We start from the raw sequence: 21,631 nt of genomic DNA, 5'->3' as shown, positions 1-21,631 counted from the left end.
AGATGTGGAAGAAAGAATTATTCAGTGGTGAGGTGGTTTACTGCTAAATTTTATTAATTTTCATTAACAGTATAGCTGTATGATGTTTTTCTATATGGCTACTGTAAAAAGAAGGAATGGAAAGCTAACAGGGAACAAGAGTGCCAGAATGTCACAATATATGCCCGTCACAGCAAATTTCTTTACTCAAGCAGCTGTATTTGCAAATGGAATTTTAATTTTGTGGTTGTTTAGTAATTATTGTAAGTCTTTTGTTTTTCTAAGTCCACAAAAAAAACTCCTTACCAGGTAGAGATGTCTTAAAATACACCTAAAATTGGAAAGTAACATCCAGGTGTAGAAAAGTGGTCTTGTTTTTTCCCTGTGGTCAATTATAAAAATGTTACAACATAAGTTATTTATAGCAACAACTAATGGAAGTTAATCTTTAAAAAAAAAAAAAAAAAAAAAAAAATAAAAAAAATAAAAAATTTAAGTCCACACAAAAATCTTTACTAGGTAGAGATTGGTCAAAATACACCTCAAAATTGGATGTAGCATGCATGTTGTACTACTGAAAAGTGGTCTCGATTTTTCCCTACGGCTAGTAACGAAAAAGTTACAATAAAAGCTATTTAAAGTAACAACAAAGGGAAGTAATTCTAAAGAAGGGAACTGCGCATGACACTTCATCTCATGATGGTGTACAATTGTGCCAAGTTACATCAAAATCCCTCCATGCATGAAGAAGAAATGCTTCGGACAGTCATTCTTGTATCTGACCTTTGGCCTCTAAGTGTGACCTTGACCTTAGACCTAGGGACCTGGATTTTGCACATGCCACTCTGTCTTGTGGTGGTGAACATTTGTGCAAAGTTATATCAAAATCCCTCTATGCATGAAGAAGAAGTGCTCCGGACAAGGTTTTCATTCTTGTATCCTTTGACCTCTGTGACCTTGACCTTAGAACTAGGGATCTGTTCTTGCGCATGACACTCCAACTCGTGGTGGTGAACATTTGTGCCAAGATATATTAAAATCCCTCCATGCATGAAAAAGATATGCTGCGGACAATTTTTTTTAAGAAAATATGATCAAGGGGAATAACTCAAATAGTAGGCAAGGTAGAGTTATTTTTCTTGCACACTGCACTTCCTCCCAATGTTTTCCATCAGTGTATGAAGTTTGAAGAAAATCCCTCCAGTACTTTTGGAGTTATGCTCCGGACAAAATTTTTAAAGAAAATATGAAAACGGGGAATAATTCAAACAAGAGGGTCATGATGACCCTGGATCGCTCACCAGAGTAATATGTTTCAAATGTCAAACTGATGATTTTTAGAAATTTTTTGGAAAATTTTCCGACGTACAATCAAGTAACCCCTGGGGCGGGGCCAATTTTACCCCGGGGGTCATGATTTGAACAAAGTTTGTAGAAGTCGACTAGGCAATGTTACATATCGAATATCTAAGATCTAGGCCTTCTGGTTTATTTTAAGCAAATTTATGAAGATTTCCCTATGTACAATAAAGTAACCCCTGGGGCTGGGTCAATTTGACCCTGAGGGGGTCAAGATTTGAACAAATTTTGTAGAGGTCCACTAAGCAATGCTACATGTCGAATATCTAAGCTCTAGGCCTTCTGGTTTATTTTTAGAAAATATTGAAGATTTTTCTATGTACAATCAAGTAACCCCATGGGGCGGGGCCAATTTGACCCCGGGGTCATGATTTGAAGAAATTTTGTAGAGGTCTACTAGGCAATACTACATGTCAAATATCTAAGACCTAGGCCTTAATGAAATTTCAAATAAGTCTTAGTACTTACTGATATAAATCCATTTTGATAACAATCAGGTGAGGTAATCAGATATAAAATAACTCTGGAACCTACGACTGGATCTGATTTGTCATGGAATCCAAGATTTATTGTTGTTGAAGATATTTTGGAAGTTTGTATCAAATAAAACCATAAATGAAGTCTCTATATGGCTGCAAAAGCCAAAATAGCCAATTTTGGACCTTTAAGGGGCCGTAACTCTGGAACCCATGAGTGAATCTGGCCAGTTCAAGAAAGGAACAAAGATCTTGTGGTAATACAAGTTGTGTGCAAGTTTGGATAAAATCAAATCATAAATGAAGCTGCTATTGTGCAGACAAGGTCAAAATAGCTAATTTTGGCCCTTTCAGGGGCCATAACTCTGGAACCTATTAAGGGATCTGGCCGGTTTAAAAAAAAGAACCGATATCTTATGGTGACACAAGTTTTGTGCAAGTTTAATTGAATTGAAATCATAAATGAAGCTGCTATTGTGCAGACAAGGTCAAGATAGCTAATTCTGGCCCTTTCAGGGGCCATAACTCTGAACATTATGGCTCTGGACGGACGGACCGACGGAAAGACGGACGGAAGGACATACAACGCCAAAACTATATCCCTCCGACTTTCGTCGGGGGATAATAAAGCTGCAATTGTGCAGACAAGGTCAAAATAGCTAATTCTGGCCTTTTCAGGGGCCATAACTCTGGAACCCATAACGGGATCTGGTCAGTTCAAGAAAGGAACCGAGATCTTATGGTGATACAAGTTGTGTGCAAGTTTGGTTAAAATAAAATCATAAATGAAACCACTATCGTGCAGACAAGAAATTGTTGATGCACGGACGGACGCACGGAGGCACGGACGGACGACGGACGAAGGGTGATCACAAAAGCTCACCTTGTCACTATGTGACAGGTGAGCTAAAAAATGACAGGCATCATCGAAGTATGTTGGTTCATATTTATTTCAAGTTTCATGAAATTCTACCAGCTTGTTACTGAGAAATTGCTGCAGACGTGGATTTTTCATTATTTTTTTTTTTGTTGGTTGGATTTAACGTCGCACCGACACATGACAGGTCATATGGCGACTTCCAGCTTTGATGGTGGAGGAAGACCCCAGGTGCCCCTCCGTGCATTATTTCATCACGAGCGGGCACCTGGGTAGAACCACCGACCTTCCGTAAGCCAGCTGGATGGCTTCCTCACATGAAGAATTCAATGCCCCGAGTGAGGCTCGAACCCACATCGATGAGGGGCAAGTGATTTGAAGTCAGCGACCTTAACCACTCGGCCACAGAGGCCCCGGATTTTTCATTAAATCAAGGGCAGTAATTCTAAGGGAAATTGACCAATCCAAACAAAAAAACTTGACGGGCATCATCGCAGTATGTTGGTGCATGTTTATTTCAAGTTTTATGAAATTCTACATGATAGTTACAGAGAAATGGCTGCGGACGGACATTTTTGGGCATTTTTCATTAAATCAAGGGCAATAACTCTAAGGAAAATTGACCAATCAAAAAAAAAACTTAACGGGCATCATGGCAGTATGTTGGTTCATGTTTATTTTAAGTTTCATGAAATTCTACCTGCTAGTTACTGAGATATGTCTGCGGAAAGATGGATGGACGGACGCAAGGACGTGATGGACGGACAACGCCATTTCAATACCCCCCTCCCGATTTCATCGGCGGGGGATAACAAACATCAAATGCCTAGGTCTTGTGTTTTCAGACAAGAAGATTTTTAATTTTTTTCCTATTTAAGTCTATGATAACCTTGAGACCCCAAGGGTGGGGCCTCTTTTAACAATCTTGGTAGAGGACCGCTAGATGATGCTACATATCAAATATCAGTGGAGATGTTGTCTAAATGTCTAAAGGAAAGTGTGGACGGACGACTGACACTGGACAGTGAGCAATCACAATAGTTCTTAGGTGATCTAAAAACTGAAAGTGCATAACAACTTGAACCAAGGTGGGGATGCCGATGCCTACCCTGGGGTGTGTATGATAGCTCTCCATTTATAATTCGTATAGTTGAGCTAAAATATTTTTTTGTATGTGCCAGCCAGTGAATTTTTTTCCTGGATGAGGTGGTTCTATTGAACTACTTTACAATTTGGCATGACCTTAAATAACTGTTTTCTTCATATTTAACAAAACCAAATTTAAAGACTAGTATTTCTACTTACTTGGTAATGATTGTATAGGCTGATTATGTCTGGTAGTCTTGCATGTTGTACAGCCTTAAACCTTTGCATCTTTGTAGGCCCTTAACTGTGTGATATATCTCCTGACAAAACTTTGTGTATTGGTCAGATGTATGTCCTGGTAGAGTCTCCAGTGACCTTTGATTTCCCTTGAAGTATTTGTGGCAGCTATTCATAAATAAGTATCTTTTTTCTGAAATTGAACTATACAAGTTAATCACCACCAAATGTTTGTTTACCACTACTGATTATGAAGGTTCCTATCAGGTTTAAAATATTTTACTTTCATATCATCAGAAACTATCCTTGAATGCAGAAAATTCTTGATATTCATTATCTTCTATTTTTTTTTCAAATTGCCTGTTCAAGTAAACAGATGCAATTTGTAATTTAAATAAGATTTACCCTTTTATGGAGGCAATAAAACTCTATGTTCATTTATTTTGTTGTCTGCTTTGCTAGCAATTATTTAACTAACAGCTCTAAGGTTTCTCAGTTGCATAACCTTGTCCCCAGGAAGTTATGGTCAGTCTTTCAATACTCCACAAAAAGTAAGGGAGAAGCTTTCAGCATTCCCCACAAGCAAAGCACAGTCTCTCAACATTCCCCACAAGTTGTCTAACAGGGCATTTATCTTCAATTTATTGTTTGTTTGTTTGTTTTGGGTTTAACGCCATTTTTCAACAGTATTTCAGTTATGTAATGGCGGGCAGTTAACCTAACCAGTTTTCCTGGATTCTGTACCAGTACAAACCTGTTCTCCGCAAGTAACTGCCAACTTCCCCACATGAATCAGAGGTGGAGGACTAATGATGTCAGACACAATGTCATTTATCAAATAGTCACGGAGAACATACGCCCCATCCGAGGATCGAACTCACGACCCCGCGATCCGTAGACCAACCCTCTTACCTACTGAGCTAAGCGGGTGGGCTTCAATTTATTGATAGTGATATTTTGTAAGAATATCTATGAGATATGTCAGAGCTTGCTCATGATTTTTGTAAGACATTTCATGCAATAAAAAGTGATAATGAGAGGATGTGTAACTAGGAAGGAATCATAACTCATATCTTTAACAAATTAATAAAGTTATCTCCCTTTTTATACCTGTTTTTTTCATTACATAAAATTTAAAGCCCCTTATAAAAATTGCCTCTATCAAGGGGGATAAATATACTTTGATAACATGATTGCAATTACAGGAGTGTTCAGCACAACAAGAGCTGTCAGAGGAGACATTTTGAAGCTGGACAGGGAAACATTCGTACTGTAAAAGCAGAAATATTCGCAAGGGTTTAATTTTCTCTATATTCGCAAGGCCCTACATCTACAAATTAATTCTCGTGTAAATATTCACCATCAGTATAATTCTAATTCAAGTAGTATACCATTGTTACAATTTCGTGAATATTTAACCTCGCGAACATAGTCAAAATTCCAAAATCGCGAAATTTCGACCACGCAAAAATATGTGCTTTTACACTATCCAAAAACACAAGTGATTAAAACATGTGCAATACTGGTTGTCAGGGGAAACAAAATATCTCATTTTGCACTTTCTCCACGGACAAGATAAATTCATTATACGGTAAAAGATAAATATTTGATGGTATAGGTGCCATTCAGGTACCCAAATCTTTCAAAGACTGCAGTATTTCATTAAGACTACCGGAACATGCTGATTCTGCAAGCGCCTTTATAGGTATTGGCCATTTACGTTTCATGACCCCAAAATGAAAACTCTAGTAACTTTTGTTTCTCAGCATATTTTTGCAATGTGTGCACGAATTGAGGTTCATAAAATCTTATCTAGCCAGCATCAGTGAACTTGGGTACAGAATTCCAAGAGTGATTTATTGTAAGACATCTTATTCATTTTAGTTCTAAAGATATTCAGGTGCCAGGATGGACCTCCTGGTATTATACTGATATTTAATAGATATTAGACTACTGAAGGTCTTATGTAAAATGGCTTTTTAAAAGAGTGTTGCTGCTCAATTATCAGGGTTTTGTATCAGTTATTTTACAAGAAAGCATTAAAAAAATTTATACCTGCCAAAATCTTTTTATGAAATGGCATTTTGTAGGAAAATATTCTTAACTTTAAAAACTACGGTTATATGGAAAATGGTATTCCATAAAAGAGAATGTACTTTTTTAGGACAGAATACGACTTTGTATGATTTTACGTTATACAGTATTTTGCGGGAGTTTCCAGACTACCAATGGTCTAAAATGTAACACAAAATTTTTGCAGGTGAGGTTTTTTTTTAACAAGGCAAGGCCTTCCTCCGAGACTTATTTTGTAGGAGGGTATTCAACATGTCCAGATGTGTTACAAAAAGCTACATTTTGTAGAAGAATGTTTTAAACTAGATTAGGACTATGCCATTTGGCAAATGCCCTAGACTGGCATCAGTCATTAGAGTAAAGCTCTTGGCCATAAAATCAATCCTCTTTGATAGCACTTTCTTGAAAAATTTACAACATCTGTAACCACTGTTGAGATAAGCGACAGTAAAAGAAGGCCACAGAAACAGGAAAAGAGAATTTTGTAATGGGCCTATTGACATATTTTTTTCTTTTAATAGAATGGGAATTTATGTTTAATCTCAACAGACTGTGTAAGTCTACAAATGCCCTAATCACCCTGTCTGTACATTTGAGTATCCATCTTTTCTGGATACCATCTGGAGGACATTAAGAAAAATGAAGTCTACAATAACCATAACTATACCTTGATCACTTTTTGAATTATCTCCCTTAATCGAATATGGTTGTCCCAGCAGTAACTCAAAGTACTGGAGGGAGTTTGTTCAAACTGCATACAAAGACAGACAATACAAATTTTAAGGGAAAGTGCAGCGTACAGAAACCAGAACCCTACCTTGCTTACTTTCTAAAATGTCTCTATCAAATTTTCTAAAAACACTTTTATCAAAAGAACAACTTAATTCATTCAAAGGGACAGAGGATTTTTAAAGGAAATCCTTAAATCTACTTTGCCTACATCCTGAACTAGAAAATTCTTTTGTAAAAAAGCGCATGTCTCCCCCAATGCAAAGTCCTATAGGCAAGAAGTCAATAGGGGTCAGGAGCAAAAATCAAAGAGACACTGATGGTTGGCTGCAATAGGGATCATCTACTTGGCATGTCCAGTCATCCCACTAAATTTCAACACTCTTGGCCTAGTGGTTCTCCAGTCACTGTTCAGGCTCCTGTGACCTTGACCTTTGATCAAGTGACCTCAAAATAAATAGGGGTCATCTACTCTGCATGTCCAATCATCCTATTAAGTTTCAACATTGTAGGTCAAGTGGTTAAGTTATTTCCAAAAAATGATTTTACATGAACAGGCCACTGTGACCTTGACCTTTAACAGACTGACCCCAAAATCAATAGGGGTCATCTACTCTGCATGTTCAATCATCCTATGAAGTTTCAACATTCTGGGTCAAGTGGTTCTCAAGTTATTGATCAGAACTGGTTATCAATGTTCAGGCCCCTGTGACCTTGACCTTTAACGGAGTGGCCCCAAAAACAATAGGGGTCATTTACTCTGCATGAACAATCATCCTATGAAGTTTCAACATTCTGGGTCATGTGGTTCTCTAGTTATAGATCGGAAATGGTTTTCAATGTTCAGGCCCCTGTGACCTTGACCTTTGACGGAGTGACCCCAAAAACAATAGGGGTCGTCTACTCCAGCAGCCCTACAACCCTATGAAGTTTGAAGGTTCTAGGTCAAATGGTTCTCCAGTTATTGCTCGGAAATGAAGTGTGACGTACGGACGGACGGACGGACAGGGCAAAAACAATACGTCTCCTGGGGGAGACATAATTATCTCCCTTTATCAAATTTACCAGTTCTGACTGTTAAGTTGAATATAATCAAACTGCAATGCAAAGCAATATAAGCTTTCACCCCTGTGACCTTGACCTTGAAGCAAGCCATCTAAAACATGCACTCTGCATGTTGTCTCGATATGGTTAACATTTGTGACAAGTTTCGTCAAAATCATTCAAGAGGTTCAGAGTTAAAGAGCAGACACGAAACAAAGTCGTGTGACCTTGACCTTGAAGCAAGTCATCCAAAACATGCGATTTGCATGTCGTCACATGTGGTGAACATTTGTGTCAAGTTTCTTCAAAATCCTTACAGGGTTTCAAGAGTTTCAGAGCGGACACGAAATTGCTAACAGACGGACAGATGGGCGGACGGATGGACACTGGCGTAATAACATAATACGTTCCTTTGAGCTTACAAAAATTGCAAACATTATAGGAAACAACAATGTACAAAAACAGTATCTCTTCTTTGAATAATCTCCCTTTATCAATTAACTCTCAAGTAAGTGAAGACTATTGTAGACTGGCCAGGGACTTGAAGACTTGCTTGGGACACAAGTGAATTGGTACATTTGTGGGAGGGTATTGTATACATAATTATATAAAGGAGAATTTTGATAGAGGTAATTAAATGTAGGTTTTTTTGTAGGTTGTTGTAGACTGGCCAGAGATATATGAGAAATTGTACTTTCGTGGGAGGGTACTGTAGTTGAATATGGAGGGGGGTTTTGTAGGAAGTTATTGTAGACTGGTCAGGGATATAAGAGTACTGGTACTTCAGTGTGAAGTTATTGTAGTCCAGGATATGGAGGGGTTTTTTTTCGGTAGGACGTTATTTGAAACCTTCCAGAGATATACGAGAACTTGCAGTTTTGTGGGCAGTTACTGTAGGTATGGAGGGGATTTTTGTAGGAGGTTATTGCAGACTTGCCAGAGATATAAGAGAACTTGTACTTTCATTGGAGGGTATTTTATTTGGATATGGATAGACTTTTTGTAGGAGGTTATTGTATACTGGCCAAGGATATACAGGTACTTTCTTGGAAAAGTATTTTAGTTGGATATGGAGAGGGTTTTTGTAGAAGGTTATTGTATACTGGCCAAGGATATACAGGTACTTTCTTGGAAAAGTATTGTAGTTGGATATGGAGAGGGTTTTTGTAGAAGGTTATTGTATACTGGCCAAGGATATACAGGTACTTTCTTGGAAAAGTATTGTAGTTGGATATGGAGAGGGTTTTTGTAGAAGGTTATTGTATACTGGCCAAGGATATACAGGTACTTTCTTGGAAAAGTATTGTAGTTGGATATGGAGAGGGTTTTTGTAGAAGGTTATTGTATACTGGCCAAGGATATACAGGTACTTTCTTGGAAAAGTATGTATTGTTAGATTTTGGATTTTGTACGAGGAGGTATTTTTGTATGAAGGTATAATTGTAATTACTGGCCAAGGATATGCAGGTACTTTCTTGGAAAAGTATTGTAGTTGGATATGGAGAGGGTTTTGTAGAAGGTTATTGTATACTGGCCAAGGATATACAGGTACTTTCTTGGAAAAGTATTGTAGTTGGATATGGAGAGGGTTTTTGTAGAAGGTTATTGTAGACTTGCCAAAGATATACGATAACTTGTACTTCTATGGGAGGTTATTGTAACTGGATATGGAGGGGCTTTTTATAGCGGGTTATTGTAGGCTGGCCAGAGATATACGATAACTTGTTCTTCTATGGGAGGTTACTGTAATTGGATATGGAGGGGGTTTTTGTATAAAGGTATTGTAGACCGGTCAGGGATATACAAGAACTTGTACTTCTGCGTGAGGGTACTGTAGTTGGATATGAAGAGGATTTTTGTAGGACATTATTGTAGACTGCCCAGGGATATATGAGAACTTGTCCTTTCATGGGATGGTACTGTAGTTGGCTATAGATTTGGTTCTTGAAGAAGGTTATTGTAAACTGGCCAGGGATATAAGAACTTGTACTTTGTTGGGAGGGTACTGTAGTTGCATACGGAGGGCTTTTTGTAGGATGTTATTGTAAACTGGACAGGGATATAACAGAACTTGTACTCTCATGAAGGGTAGTGTAGTTGGATACGGAGTAGGTTATTGTAGACTTGCTAGAGATATATGAAAACTTGTATTTTTGTGAAAGAGTATTGTAGACTGGCCAGGAATATGAGTACTGATACTTCCATGGGAGGGTAGTTGGATATTGAGGGTTTTTTTTGTAGGTTATTGTAGACTGGCCAGTAATATGCCAAAACTTGTACCTTTGTAGGAGGGTACTGTTTTTGTATATGTTATTTGGAAAGGGTTTATTGTAGGCTGGCCAGGGATATACGAGAACTTGTACTTTCATGGGAGGGTACTGTAGTTGGATAATTGTGGAGGGGGTTTTTGTAGGAGGTTATGGTAGACTGGCCAGGGACAAATGAGAATTTATTTTTTCATTGGAGGATAGTTTAGTAACTAAGGATATGGCGGTTTTTATAGGGGGTTATTGTAGACTTGCCTGAGATGTACAAGAACTTGTATTTTTGTGAGAGGGTAATGTAGGATGGCCAGGTATATAAGAGAACTGTTACTGACATGGGAGGGTATTGTAGAAGGATATGGAAGGGTTTATTGTAGACTGGTCAGGGATATATGAGAACTTGTACTATTGTAGAAGGGTACAGTTATTGGATATGGAGGGGTTTTTTTTGTAGGAGGTTATTGTAGACTGGCCAGGGATAAATGAGAACTTATTCTTTCATTGGAGGATAGTTTAGTTGGATATAGATTTTGTTCTTGAAGGGGGTTATTGTAAACTGGCCAAGGATATACGAGAATTTGTACTTTGTTGGGAGGGTACTGTAGTTGCATATGGAGGGCTTTTTGTAGGATTTTATTGTAGATGGCACAGGGATATAAGAGAATTTGTGCTCTCATGGAAGGGTAGTGTAGTTGGATATTGAGTGGGTTTTTGTAGGAGGTTATTGTAGACTTGCAGAGATATATGAAAACTTGTATTTTTGTGGGAGGGGTATTGTAGACTAGCCAGGGATATGAGTACTGATACTTCCATGGGAGGGTAGTTGGATATTGAGGGGTTTTTTTTGTAGGTTATTGTAGACTGGCCAGTAATATGCCAAAACTTGTACTTTTGTAGGAGGGTACTGTATTTGGATATTGTAGACTGGCCAGGGATATACGTGAACTTGTACTATTGTAGAAGGGTACAGTTATTGGATATGGAGGTTTTTTTGTAGGAGGTTACTGTAGACTGGCCAGGGATAAATGAGAACTTATTCTTTCATTGGAAGATAGTTTAGTTGGATATGGATTTTTTAGGGGGTTATTGTAGACTTGCCAGAGATATACAAGAACTTGTATTTTTGTGGGAGGGTAATGTAGACTGGCCAGGGGTATCCGAGAACTTATACTTTGTTGGGAGGGTACTGTAGATGCATATGGAGGACTTTTTGTAGGATGTTATTGTAGATGGGACAGGGATATACGAGAATTTGTACTCTATGGAAGGGTAGTGTAGTTGGATATGGAGTGGGTTTTTGTAGGAGGTTATTGTAGACTTGCCAGAGATATATGAAAACTTGTATTTTTGTGGGAGGGGTATTGTAAACTAGCCAGGGATATGAGTACTGATACTTCCATGGGATGGCAGCTGGATATTCAGAGTTTTTTTTGTAGGTTATTGTAGACTTGTATTTTTGTGGGAGGGTAATGTAGACCGGCCAGGGAAATATGAGAACTTGTACTTTCATGAGAGGGTACTGTAGTTGGCTATAGATTTTGTTCTTGAAGGAGGTTATTGTAAACTGGCCAGGGATATACGAGAACCTGTACTTTGTTGAGAGGGTACTGTAGTTGCATATGGAGGGCTTTTTGTAGGAAGTTACTGTAGACTTGACAGGGATATAAGAGAACTTGTACTTTCGTGGAAGGGTACTGTAGTTGGATATGGAGTAGATTTTTGTAGGAGGTTATTGTAGACTTGCCAGGGATATGAGTACTGATACTTCCATGGGAGGGTAGTTGGATATTGAGGGCTTTTTTTTGTAGGTTATTGTAGGCTGGCCAGTAATATGCCTAAACTTGTACTTTCGTAGGAGGGAACTGTATTTGGATATGGAGAGTTTTTCGGGAAAGGGGTTATTACAGACTGAATATACGAGAACTTGTACTTTTGTAGGAGGGTACTGTATTTGGATATGGAGGGTTTTTTATACACTGGCCAGGGATATACGAGAACTTGTACTTCCGTGGGAGGGTACAGTAGTTGGATATAGAGGTGGGTTTTGTAGGAGGTTATGGTAGACTGGCCAGGGACAAATGAGAACTTATTCTTTCATTGGAGGGTAGTTTAGTCGGATATGGATGATTTTTTTAGGGGGTTATTGAAGACTTGCCAGAGATATACAAGAACTTGTATTTTTGTGAGAAGGTAATGTAGACTGGCCATGGATGTAAGAGAATTTGCACTGACATTGGAGGGTATTGTAGTAGGATATGAAAGGGTTTATTGTAGACTGGCCAGGGATACACGAGAACTTGTACTATTGTAGAAGGGTACAGTAATTGGATATGGAGGGTTTTTTTGTAGGAAGTTATTGTAGACTGGCCAGGGATAAATGACAACTTATTCTTTCATTGGAGGATAGTTTAGTAGGATTTAGTGGTTTTTTAGGGGGTAACTGCAGACTTGCCAGAGCTATACAAGAACTTGAGAGTAATGTAGACTGGCCAGGGGTATACGAGAACTTATACTTTCATGGGAGGGTACTGTAGATGGCTATAGAATTTGTTCTTGAAGGAGGTTATTGTAAACTGGCCAGGGATATACTAGAAATTGTAATTTGTTGGAAGGGTACTGTAGTTGCATATGGAGGGCTTTTTGTAGGATGTTATTGTAGATGGGACAGGGATATAAGAGAATTTGTTCTCCCATGGAAGGGTAGTGTAGTTGGATATGGAGTGGGTTTTTGTAGGAGGTTATTGTAGACTTGCCAGAGATATATGAAAACTTGTATTTTTGTGGGAGGGGTATTTGGATATTGAGGGTTTTTTTTTTGTTGGTTATTGTAGACTGACCAGTAATATGCCAAAACTTGTACTTTTCTAGGAGGGTACTATATTTGGATATGGAGGGTTTTTTGGAAAGGGTTTATTGTAGACTGGCCAGGGATATACGAGAACTTGTACTTCCGTGGGAAGGTACTGTAGTTGGATATGGAGGTTTTTTTAAGGGGGTTATTGTAGACTTGCCAGAGATATAGAAGAACTTGTACTTTTGTGGGAGGGTAATGTAGACTGGCCAGGGATATATGAGATCTTATACTGACACGGGAGGGTATTGTAGTAGAATATGGAAGGGTTTATTGTAGACTGGCCAGGGATATACAAGGACTTGTACTATTGTAGAAGGGTACAGTAATTGGATGTGGAGAGGTTTGTTTTGTTGTAGGAGGTGGAGTGGGTTTTGGTAGCAGGTTATTGTAGACTTGCCAGAGATACATGAGAATTTGAATTTTTGTGGGAGAGTATTGTAGACAGGCCAGGGATATAAGAGTACTGGCACTTCCATGGGAGGGTGTTGTAGTTGGATACTGAGGGGGGTTTTGTAGGAGATTATTGTAGACTGGCCAGGGATATAAGAGAACTTGTACTTCTATGGGAGGTTATTGTAATTGGATATGGAGGGGGTTTCCTTCTTGGGAGGACACTGTAGTTGCATATGGACAGGGGTTTTGTAAAATGATATTGTACACTGGCCAGTAATGTATGAAAACTTTCGTAGGAGGGTACTGTATTTGGATATGGAGGGTTTTTGGGAAGGGGTTATTGTAGACTGGCAAGGGATATACCAGAACTTGTACTTCCATGGGAGGGTACTGTAGTTGGATATGGAGGTTTTTTTTGTAGGATGTTATTATAGACTGGCCATGGATAAACAAGAACTTATTCTTTCATTGAAGGTTAGTTTAGTTGGATATGGCAGGGTTTTTTTTTAGGAAGTTGTTGTAGACTTGCCAGAGATAAATGAGAACTTGTATTTTTGTGGGAGGGTATTGTAGACTGGCCAGGGATATGAGAACTGGTACTTCCATGGGAGGGTATTGCAGTAGATATGAAAGGGTTTTTTGTAGACTGGCTAGGGATATATGAGAACTTGTACTATTGTGGGAGGGTACTGTAATTGGATATGGAGAGGGTTTTTGTAGGAGGTTATAGTGACTGGCCAGAGATATACAAGAACTTGTACTTTTGTGGGAGGGTATTGTAGTTGGATATGGATGGGGTTTTTGCAGGAGGTTATTGTAGAATGGCCAGAGATATACAAGAACTTTTACTTTCATGGGAGGGTACTGTAGTTGGATATGGAGAGGGTTTTTGTAGGAGGTTATTGTAGACTGGCCAGAGATATACAAGAAATTGCACTTTTGTGGGAGGGTACTGTAGTTGGGTATAGAGGGTTTTTTTGTATGAGGTTATTGTAAACTGGCCAGGGATATATGAGAACTTGTACTTTCGTAGGAGGGTACTGTATTTGGATATGGAGGTTTTTTTGGAAAGGGGTTATTGTAGACTGGCCAGGGATATACGAGAACTTGTACTTCCATGGGAGGGTACTGTAGTTGGATATGGAGGTTTGTTTTAAGGAGGTTATTGTAGAATGGCAAGGGATATATTATCAGAACTTGAACTTTTGTGGTGGATATGGACAGGATTTTTGTAGGAGGTTATTGTAGACTGGCCAGGGATAAACAAGAACTTGAACTTTCATGGGAGGGTATTCCCTGTTGAGAAATTCATGAACAGTTCATGAATAATCCTTGAACTATTCCAGAACTTTGTTCATGAACAGTTCATGAATAGTTCATGAAAGTTCGTGAACTACAAATGGGACTTTTTACGGCATCAAAAATTCATGAACTGGGTGTGGTTCATCAAGTTCATGAACTGGACTGGTTCATCAAATTCATGAACTGGATGTGTTCATCAAAGTACATGAATTGATAGGTTCACGAACTTGATGAACAGTTCATGAATAATTCTTGAACTATTCGTGAACTATTCATGAACAGTTCATCAACTACAAATGGGACTTTTTGCAGCATCAACTATTCATCAAGTTGATGTACCATAGTTCATGAACCAGGGGTTCATGAACTGAAAGTAACAAGATAAATGGAAAATTGATGAACCCAGCTGAATTAGAAACAGTGATTTTGTCAATAGTGGTTACTATAGCAACTGCCTGATAAAGCCTGTCTGAGAAAAGCAGGCTTTCTCAGGTCAGTGACTTGAGAACACTTTGCACTGTTTAAACCTGTGATTACATCCCAAGGACATCCGATTGTGTCCATTTTGCATTTAAAAATTATTACGCCCTCATACGACACTGAAAAAGGTCTTTAAATTCCAAAATATAAAAAAGCGGAAAAAACAACAAAATCCCAAGTGAAATTTTATCCAAAATTCAGTTGCTAGATGGTCTAATTTACTTTAATCTCAAGACTGACATTCAGATTAGGTACTAGCTTTGTTTCAGGGTCGTGAAAACATGTGACATTTTAAAAGGATTTTATATTTTTAAAATGAACAATTTATGACAACACCATAATTACTTATTTGATATTCAGTATACTCATGTTCCTTTTAAACCATTCCTTTCTGTAGTATGATAAATATTTCCTTCTCATTTGCTGCACAAACTTTTAAAAAATTGCTGAATCACATGTGCAAAAAATCTCCCAGCATGCAACAAAATAATGGAAACTGATCATGTGACATAAATTTAATGTTCATGAACATTCATGAACAGTTCATGAACTTATTCATTTATTGTAAAAGGAAAACCTAAGTTTTATGTTTAATGAGTGAACAGTTCAGAAACTCCTTATTGGGTTCAAGAACTGGTACTGAACTAGAAAAAGGTTTTGAATTTTTAGTACTTTTATTGAATCTTAGATGACTTTTTCTTAAGAACGCATCAAGAATGTTTTAAGAATTTAATATTCTTAAACTGCTCATAAAATGTTCATCATTTTTTTTCAAGAATTTTTCTTGAATTCTATAGGTATATTGACATTCATGAAAAAATCTTGATTCATTCTTAAACAAGTCCATGAATATTTCAAGGATTTCTGGTATGAAATGAAAGACATCAATAAATTCACCAACCATGTATCAGTGTACACCATTATTCTTTGCCAGTGACATTTTCTAAATTGCCAAATAATGATGAAACTTCTGTTAGCTATCCCCAATATTTAATCAAAATTTTGTACAAATTGCAGACAACATAAAATACAAAATACATGCAGTAACATTCCTAGTCATATGTATGTTATCAGTAACTCTGGTATTAGACTTCAGCTGTAAATACTAGAATCTTTTACAAGTAAACGGATCCTATTTTATGAATTTCAGACTGGATTGATCAATTCATTAATTTGAAGTTCATGAACAGTGTATGAACTTCAGGTTCATGAACCATCAGCATAATTGAAATAAAATCAAATACTGCACTGGAGTTCTGAATGAAGTCACTTGTTTGATTACTGAACTTATAATTCGTGAAGTTAAAGTCATGCACCAAAGGTGAAATTTTTGAAGAACCAGTTCATGAATAATTCTTGAACTTTAGGTTCACAGACAGTTGGTGAACTTTTTCAGGAATAGTTTCATGAACAATTCATGAACTTTTGGTTCATGAACAGTTCACAAACTTTTTGAGGAACATTCATCGCATTGTTCACGAATGGTTCAGGAATGTTCATGAACAGTTCATGAACACTCATCAGTTCATGAACTACAGCTCAACAGGGTTGTAGTCAGACGTGTAGGTTTTTTGTAGACGGATATTGTAGACTGGCCAGGGATACACAAGAACTTGTATTTTTGTGGGAGGGTATTGTAGACTGGCCAGGGATATAAGAGAACTGGTTCTTCAGTGGGAGGGTATTGTAGTTTGATATGGAGGGTGTTTTTGTAGACTGGCCAGGGATATACAAGAACTTGTACTATTGTAGTTGGATATGGAGGGAGTTTTTGTAGGTTGTTGTAGACCGGCCAAGGATATACGAGAACTGGTACTTTGTTCCGTTGGAGGGTATTGTTGGATTATGGAGGGTTTCTTTTGTAAACTGACTGGAAATATACAAGAACTTGTACTTCCATGGGGCGGGGTACTGTAGTTGGATATGGAGGGGGTTTTGTAGACTGGCCACAGGTATACAAGAACTTGTACTTCCATGAGGGGGTTACTGTAGTTGGATATGGAGAGGGTTTTTGTAGGAGGTTATTGTATACTGACCAGGGATATAAGTGAACTGATATTTTGTGGGTGTCAATGCCAGGGGCTTAAATAAAATTGTACTTCTGCTGGGGAGAAATGTAGACTGAACAGGGTTTTCATAAAGGGGAATTTTGTATAAGGATTGTAGACTGGTCAGAAACATAAATGAATTTAATTAAGTATTTTGTGGGAGTGTATTGCATAGACTTGCCAGGCCTTGTGTTCACAAAACATTTTCAGTCTCAGCTGAGTTTGATAATGAAAATGGCATGTATAAAACTAGAATTTAAGTTAACAGCTATTGTCAAGTGGCTATTCGGTGTTGGTGGTCAGTCTCAGTTGGAATTTAACCTTGAAGTTTTAGCAAAGTTGATATTAAAATTTCAAACTCAAACTTAGCTGAGACCATAAAATGTTTTGTGAACACGGGGCCAGCTAGTACCTGAAGACTTATCAGGATCATAAGTTTGTGACTTAACAAGGACTTACAGGAAGAGTCATTTTGAAGGAAGTTAATTTTATAGACTGGCAGGGGACATAAGAGAACTGGAGTTTTGTGGAAGTACAGAGACCTGAAGCCTTGCCAGGAACAAAAGTTGTACTTAACAAGAGGTCAACTGGAATTTTGTTGAAGTATAATACTATAAACTTGACAGGGACTTAAGTAAGGTGCTACTTTTCTGGAAGAGTATTGTAGACTTACATAAAGGAGAATAATGTAGGAGGTAATTGCAGCCTTGCTAGGGACATAAGTGAACTGGTATTTTGTCGGAATGTATTATATAGACTTGCCAGGGACTTGAAGACTTTCCTTGGATTAGACTAGCTCCTAGACTATGATATATCTTTTTACATTTTTTATGATTGAATGTAGTGAACTGAGCCAGTCTATATCCGATGTCCAATATCAACATCAGTCCTGTGTGAAAATCTCTAAAATAGACTGGCTTTTGTCTCTATGAAATTGAATTTGTCAAAAAAGGGAAAAATATAGAAATATAGTTATTATCAGTCTAGTGGCTAGTCTATCCTGGGATATACATGATCTGGTTCTTTTGTGGGAGGGTACTGTAGACTTATTTAAAGGGGATTTTGCATGAATTTACAGTACACTGGTCATGGATATAAGTAAAGTGGAGCATTGGTGGGCGAGTATTGTAGACTGATCATGGGCTTACATAAGGGAGAATTTTGTAATACAGTATTGCACACTAGTCAGTGACATAAGTCAGGGACAAAAGTCAACTGGTATTTTATCAGAGTTTATTGTACAGACTTGCCAGGAACTTTAGCTGGATTGTATTGAAGACTAAACAAGGACTTACAGGAAGAGGTATTTTGATTAAGGTTACTGTAGCCAGGGACATACATAAAGTAAAGTAGAATTTTGTACATTGTATAGACTTTCCGCAGACTTGGAAACTGGAGGTATTTTGTAGGAGATTATTGTAGACTGACCAGGGATATAAGTGGCATTGTATGTTGTGGGAGTCTATTATATAGACTTGCCAGTGACATATGTAAAGTGGAGTACTGTAGACTTAACAGGGTCTTACACGAAAAGAATTTTGAAGGAGGGTACTGTAGACTGGCCAAGGACATAAGTGCACTTGTATTTTTGTAGGAGTGTGTCATATAGACTTGCCAGGGATTTGAAGACTTCCAAGGGACATAAGTGAAGTGGTACTTTGTGGGAGGATATTGCAAACTTTGGGGCATTTTTGTAGTCAGGTATTGTAGATTGGCCAGGGATATAAGGGATATGGTATTTTGTTGGTGCCTATTATATAGACTTGCCAGGGACTTGAATACTTGCCAGGGACGTAAGTAAAATGGTACTTATTTGGGAGGATATTGTAGACTTTACAAGGACTTACATAAAGAGGAATTTTTTACTAGAGTATTGTATGGAGTAAGTAAACTTGCATTTTTGGAATTCTATAGGGACTTGCAGACTTGCCAGGGACAAAGTTGTACTTTAATTAGGAGTGTATTGCAGATTTTATAAAGTCTTACAGGAAGAGGAATTTTGAAGATTATTGTAGACTGGCCAGGGACATAAATGAACTGTTATTTTTTGGCAATGTATTGAACAGTCTTGAAAGTGAGAAAAGTGAAGAGGTATTTTTGTGGGACAGTATTGTAGATTTAGCTAGAGCTATCACTAAAGGTGATGAATGTACCCCCCGCATGCACTGACACAGTACATTGCAATTTGACGCACACAAGATTGCGTAATTATGTGGACTGTATGTATATATAGACTGTATGTATACAGTATAGTAACAAAAAACAAAGTCCCATAACTATGCAGAATATTTATCTAAAAGAATGTAACATGCACCATGCACAACTAGGGTTGGTACTGATCACTTGTGTGAAGTTTCATTAAATTGTGTGCAAGGGTTTTGTAGATATAGTATAGTAACAAAAAACAAAATCCCATAACTCTGCAAAAGATTTTTCTGAAAGAACCTAACATGACCCATGCACAACTACTGTTGTTACTGATCACTTGTGTGAAGTTTTATTAAATTCTGTCAAGGGGATAAGGAGAGATGGTGCGCACAAGATTGCGTCTACGGACAGACAGACAGACAGACAACCTGAAACCAGTATACCCCCCCTTACAACCTTGTTGTCGAGGGGTACAACAAGGACTTAAATAAACAGGCATTTTGTAGAAGGTTATTGTACACTTGCCAGGGATATAAGTGAACTGGTGTTTTGTTGTAGTGTATTGTATAGACTTGCCAGGGATGAATAGACATGTTTGGGACATTGTTGAAGTGGAAAGAACAGGAATTTTGTATCAGAGTAATGTTGACTGGTCAGGGACATAAGTGAACTGGTATTTTGTCAGTGTTAATTGTACAGACTTTCCAGAGACATACGGAAAGTGGTACTTTTATGGGAGAGTATTGTAGACTTACTAGAAGAGATATTTTGAATGAGGTAAATGCAGACTTGCCAGGGACATATTAAGGGAATAACCATTTAGTGGAAGTACATTGTATAGACTTTCCATAGACTTGAAAAGACATGCCAGGGACATAGGTTAAGTGGTACTTTTGTCAGAGAGTATTGTAGACTTAACAGGGACTTCCCAGACGAAATGTTGGCCATTGTTGACATGGTCACCGCGGTTTTTGATGGTTGACCATGAACTAACGTGGTCAACCATCAAATACCATGGTGAAAACATGGTCAGGACCACGGTCGGCCATGGTCAACCATGGTGATATAAGATTGGCCATGGTCGACCATGGTCAGCCATGGTCAGCAAAGACAATCAACAGTTTGACCATGGTCTACCGTGGTCAACTTTTTTCAACCATGGTTGACCATGGACTACCATGGTCATGTTAGTAATTTTCACAATTATCAAGTTTTACAATGCACCAAAGATGCCTGACTGCATTTTGGCTCCAAAAGTTTTCCTAGATATAGAATAGTTTTCCTGCATTTATAGACAGATTCAAAGGTAAACTTTCATAGTCTGACTATAATTTGTTGTCATCTTAGCAATTTTATGACAAATAAATGACTGACTTGCAAAAATAGATATAGACTGAAATTGTCATGTATTTTCACGACCCTTTCAAATTTATATTTATACATTTAATTACTTATCTGTGTTGGTGAAATATTTTGATATATTTTAAACAAACCTTATAATCTGTAAAGTGCAAAACATTGTTTCAAATACACTGATTTTAAGATATATCAAAATAGTGTATTTTGTTTTCTCGTTACAAAGTAATTTTTTCACATAATATACCCAAATTTTCAGTATATTTACATAAGTAACTACTACCGAAGAAACGGTCTCTCAGAATTTTGAAATTTTCTCCAATATGATTTTATGGAACAGTCAGTTTCTTTTATCAAAATTTAGCCGCCGACAATGTTCCATTATAAATTATAATATCATCGAACAAGATATCAACAATCTGACAGATGCTTCCCTCCATATTGCATACTTCTTTAAAATGTAAAAAAAATTGCAAGTTGATACATCAATAAATGAAAAAGGAATTAAATTTTAGTAGTCATGCAGATATACATTTTATTTTATTTCTGTCCATTTTTAACCTCACAGTTTTTTATAGTCAATAATCACCACGTTCGACCATGGTCGTGGACCATGGTTGACTGTGGTCCCCAACCATGGTCAACCACGGTCCCCAACCATGGTCGACCATGGTGATTATTGACTATCAAAAACCGTGGTGCCATTTAACAAAACGTGGTCGACCATGGTCAACCATGGTCATATGACCATGAACTACCACGGTAGACCAGGGTAGTCCACGGTCATATGACCTTCATTTCGCCTGGGTTATCTGAAGAGGAATATTGTCTAGGAGTATTATAGACTGGCCAGGGACATAACTGAACTGATATTTTGTGGAAGTGTATTGTATAGCCTTTACTTCCCAGGACTTGAAGAGGAATTT

The 21,631-nt window shown here is 37.8% G+C and overlaps 1 long non-coding RNA gene across 1 annotated transcript in view; it reads right to left on the bottom strand.

Annotated features, from left to right (window-relative positions):
- LOC123536621 (uncharacterized) overlaps nt 1-5,002 on the bottom strand; it is a 75,201-nt gene extending 70,199 nt beyond the window's left edge. Inside the window, exon 1 of the long non-coding RNA XR_008368040.1 lies at nt 3,997-5,002. This is a non-coding gene — a long non-coding RNA (uncharacterized LOC123536621). The remainder of the gene's footprint in view (nt 1-3,996) is intronic.
- Nucleotides 5,003-21,631: the final 16,629 nt, after the last annotated feature.

The sequence above is a fragment of the Mercenaria mercenaria genome, chromosome 17, assembly GCF_021730395.1.
Source record: "Mercenaria mercenaria strain notata chromosome 17, MADL_Memer_1, whole genome shotgun sequence".
In the NCBI taxonomy this organism is placed as follows: Eukaryota; Metazoa; Mollusca; class Bivalvia; order Venerida; family Veneridae; genus Mercenaria; species Mercenaria mercenaria.
Note: the sequence above shows the minus strand (reverse complement) of the source record. Positions and strands in the feature narration are given on the sequence as shown.